This window comes from Lissotriton vulgaris, chromosome 4_1, assembly GCF_964263255.1.
Source record: "Lissotriton vulgaris chromosome 4_1, aLisVul1.2, whole genome shotgun sequence".
In the NCBI taxonomy this organism is placed as follows: domain Eukaryota; kingdom Metazoa; phylum Chordata; class Amphibia; order Caudata; family Salamandridae; genus Lissotriton; species Lissotriton vulgaris.
This window is the reverse complement of record NC_141691.1, coordinates 729,051,207-729,055,376: the sequence shown is the minus strand read 5'-3', so window position 1 is coordinate 729,055,376 and position 4,170 is coordinate 729,051,207. Positions and strand designations below refer to the sequence as shown.

Genomic DNA, 4,170 nt, shown 5'->3' with positions numbered 1-4,170 from the left:
GGCGTGGATTCGGCGCTGGGCTCTTACCTCTTCACTCATCGTTACTGGGGGAATCCTGGTTAGTTTCTTTTCCTCCGCTTAGCAATATGCTTAAATTCAGCAGGTCGCCACGTCTGATCTGAGTTCGTAGTCGGAAGAATGACGCTGGAGTATCAAAGGGGGTTGCCGGGGAAGGCCGGGCCCCACTGCCAGAGCAGGGGTGGGGCCGGCATCCCACCAGTGCGTGCCCTCTTTCCCCAGATCGCATCCAGAAGGGTTTTGCCCTCCCAGGGAAGCCGGCCGCAGAGGTGGGCACCCGAGGCGCGTGCACACGTGCGGGCAGCTGGTGGGACACCACAAACAGCCTTGCGCGGCACGCAGCCAGGTGCCCCAGTAGGGTCCCGGGGCGGACCGGTCGCCGGGCCCCTTTCTCGGGGGCTAGGCGCGCCGGAGGCGTACCTCCGTGGCAGGACCCGGCAAGGGACCCTGCCATGGGCAATCAGGGGGATCGGACCTTGTGGGGGGACGAAGGGGAAATGGAGCTCACCCTGCGACGGCCCCAGCCACGTTCCGGGGAAGCCTAGGGGCGATTGATGATTGAGCGACCCTCGGACAAGCGTAGCCCCGGGAGTAACCCGGGGCCGCAAGGTGCGTTTGAAGTGTCGATATTCAATGTGTCCTGCAATTCACACTAATTCTCGCAGCTAGCTGCGTTCTTCATCGATGCACGAGCCGAGTGATCCACCGCCAAGAGTCACAGGCAATTTTTTGAAAAGGTTCACCCACCTGCGGGCGCCGGAGAGGCGGGAGGAAGGTGATGCCGTCCGTCCGCCGCCCACGCGGCGAGACGGCCCGGGAGCCCTGTTCAAGGCTTCCCCTATGGGAGTCAGACTGCAACATTGCGAGAAAAAAAACATTGCCAGGCGCTCGGCCCGGGAGTCCCCCCCACCCACCCGCTGGAGAGGAAGGGGGCTCCCGGTACGACGGGAGCAGGCAGCCCCACAGCCACCGGTCCCTCCCGGGGTAACCGGGAGGGACCACGTGAGTCTTTCGAACCCCTCGGCCCGGCCGCATGGGACCGGGTCAAACCTGGTACCTAGCAAAGAGGGAGGGTCGCTCCACCTGCATGTCTGCCGTCCGTTGCCGGGCAGCCCGAGCCGTGCCAGCAGGCTGGCAATTGGCCCGCCCCACCCTTTTGCCTGGGTCGAAGGCGCCGGAAGGGAAGAGCCAGGCGGCTCCCCATCCCACACGCCTCCCACCGAGAGGAGCTGGGGTCCCCTCGCAGGCCCTCGGCCCCTTCTCTTCCAGGCCGCCCTGCCACACGAGAAGGGCACCTCCTCGGCCACCCGGGTCCCGGTCGGGCCGGGACTCGGGCGCAGGAGAGCCTAGCTGGCACCAGGGCCAATTGTAGGGAGGGGTGGTACCAGCCCGGGGATGCACTGCCATTCGGTTAACCCCCCCACCCCGAGGTGGGGGGGTCAGTGCCGGGTGAACTCGGGTTCTGCCTCGCAGAGGGACAGGGGACGGGGGACACACCCCGCACCCGGTCCCTCGCACGTCGGTCGGGCCCTTCCCCAGGGGCGAGAGGCCAGCCGAAGTCCCGGTCCTAATCCCAAGCGCCCCATGCACACCAGGGCAGGGCCGGGCCCTGTGCTTAGGGTGCATGCTTGCAAGAGGTGGCCGAGGGCTTCGGGCTTGCACCGTCGGTCGCTCCGGCCGCTTCTCCGTTAATGATCCTTCCGCAGGTTCACCTACGGAAACCTTGTTACGACTTTGACTTCCTCTAGATAGTCAAGTTTGATTGTCTTCTCAGCGCTCTGCCAGGGCCGTTGCCGACCCCGGTGGGGCTGATCCGAGGACCTCACTAAACCATCCAATCGGTAGTAGCGACGGGCGGTGTGTACAAAGGGCAGGGACTAATCAACGCGAGCTTATGACCTGCACTTACTGGGAATTCCTCGTTTATGGGAAATAATTGCAATCCCCAATCCCTATCACGAACGGGGTTCAGCGGGTTACCCGCACCTGTCGGCAAAGGGTAGACACACGCTGATCCGTTCAGTGTAGCGTGCGTGCAGCCCCGGACATCTAAGGGCATCACAGACCTGTTATTGCTCGATCTCGTGTGGCTGAACGCCACTTGTCCCTTTAAGAAGTTGGACGCCGACCGCTGGGGGTCGCGTAACTAGTTAGCATGGAGGAGTCTCGTTTGTTATCGGAATTAACCAGACAAATCGCTCCACCAACTAAGAACGGCCATGCACCACCACCCACAGAATCGAGAAAGAGCTATCAATCTGTCAATCCTTTCCGTGTCCAGGCCGGGTGAGGTTTCCCGTGTTGAGTCAAATTAAGCTGCAGGCTCCACTCCTGGTGGTGCCCTTCCGTCAATTCCTTCAAGTTTCAGCTTTGCAACCATACTCCCCCCGGAACCCAAAGACTTTGGTTTCCCGGAAGCTGCTCGGCGGGTCATGGGAATAACACCGCCGGATCGCTAGTCGGCATCGTTTATGGTCGGAACTACGACGGTATCTGATAGTTTTCGAACCTCCGACTTTCGTTCTTGATTAATGTAAACATTCTTGGCAAATGCTTTCGCTTTGGTTCGTCTTGCGCCGGTCCAAGAATTTCACCTCTAGCAGCACAATACAAATGCACCCGGCCGTCCCTCTTAATCATGGCCCGAGTTCCGAAAACCAACAAAATAGAACCGGAGTCCTATTCCATTATTCCTAGCTGAAGTATTCAGGTGACGGGCCTGCTTTGAACACTCTAATTTTTTCAAAGTAAACGCTTCGGACCCCCAGGACACTCAGTCAAGAGCATCAAGGGGGCGCCGAGAGGCAGGGGCTGGGACACGCGGTAGCTCGCCTCGTTGCGGACCGCCAGCTCGATCCCAAGATCCAACTACGGTCGTTCCGAGCTGCTGTGGGAATGTGCTGGGCAGAGAGGGGTGACGGCAAGGCACGCAGGCCTTTGCACCTGCTGGGCAGCAGCATCCAAGGGACTGGCGCCAGCCGACCCCTTCTACTCGAGTCAGACCACTGGGGGACACAAGCTGCGGGGTCCGCTTGGCCTTCGCTCTGCTGGGTAGGGTGAACCCTTGAGTCGGACGGTCCATGCGGGGTGGAAGCTCTTTGCTTGAAACAACAGCCGAGGCTGGTCAAGCAGTCCATCCCTAAAGGGACCGAGAGTGCCCAATCGATCAGAGTACAGCCAGGGCCCCTGACAGGCCGCCCTGCACAGGGGGTATGCTAGCTTAGCATCCCCTGTCTGCCCCCAGGGCAAGCAGACTCAGAGAAAAAGGACCATCGGCGTGGGGCTGGGAGGCAGGAGGCTGAGAGGCAGGAGCGTCCCCGGGCCCATGGGGGTCCCGGCAGGCAGACCCCGGGACTGCCTTCCCCCTCTCAGCATGGCCGGACCTCACGGAGGTCTGCCTGAGAAAACTCAGAGAAAAAGGACCATCGGCAAGGGGCTGAAAGGGAGGAGCGTACCCGGGCCCCTGAGGGCCCCGTGGGCGGGCCCCAGGAATGCCTTCACCCTCACAGCATGGCCGGACCTGACGGAGGTCTGCCTGAGAAAGCTCAGAGAAAAAGGACCATTGGCAAGGGGCTGAGAGGTAGGAGCGTACCCGGGCCCTTTGGGGGGCCCGCAGGCGGCCCTGGGACTGCCTTCCCCCTCACAGCATTGCCGGACCTCACGGAGGTCTGCCTAAGAAAACTCGGATAAAAAGAACCATTGGCAAGGGGCTGAGAGGCAGGAGCGTACCTGGGCCCCTGGGGGCCCCGACGGGCGGACCCTGGGACTGCCTTCCCCTGATTCAGAATCACCGGCCTCACGGAGGTCTGACTGACCCTCTCCCTAGTAATCCAAAGGAAAATTACCCCCCTTTTCTTGTACTCCGTGCATTCAAGGTGACAGAGGGAACCCAAGGCGCGAAAGTATACGCCCTCCTGGAGCCCTCGCTGGGATCCGGGAGGCAAATGGCACCCCATCGGGACTTCCAGGGAAGCCTGACCATCTGGTCGCCCCATAGGAAAGCATCAAGGGCGACCAGATGGCCAAGGGGATCTGGGCAACCAGATGGCCGAGGGGATCTGGGCGACCAGATGACCAGGCACGAAAGGGAAGCCTACTGAACACCCTGTGCCCCAACGAAGGAGTGAGCAGGCGCCGGGGCATGGCGGACCG

General features: G+C 61.6%; 1 non-coding gene and 1 pseudogene across 1 annotated transcript; both read right to left on the bottom strand.

Annotated features, from left to right (window-relative positions):
* Positions 1-581: 581 nt before the first annotated feature.
* LOC147722501 (5.8S ribosomal RNA) lies at positions 582-735 on the bottom strand. Its single transcript, XR_015295513.1, has one exon. It is a non-coding gene; the product is annotated as a 5.8S ribosomal RNA (ribosomal RNA).
* A 972-nt stretch (positions 736-1,707) lies between these two features.
* On the bottom strand, positions 1,708-2,967 carry LOC147722500 (18S ribosomal RNA; annotated as a pseudogene).
* Positions 2,968-4,170: the final 1,203 nt, after the last annotated feature.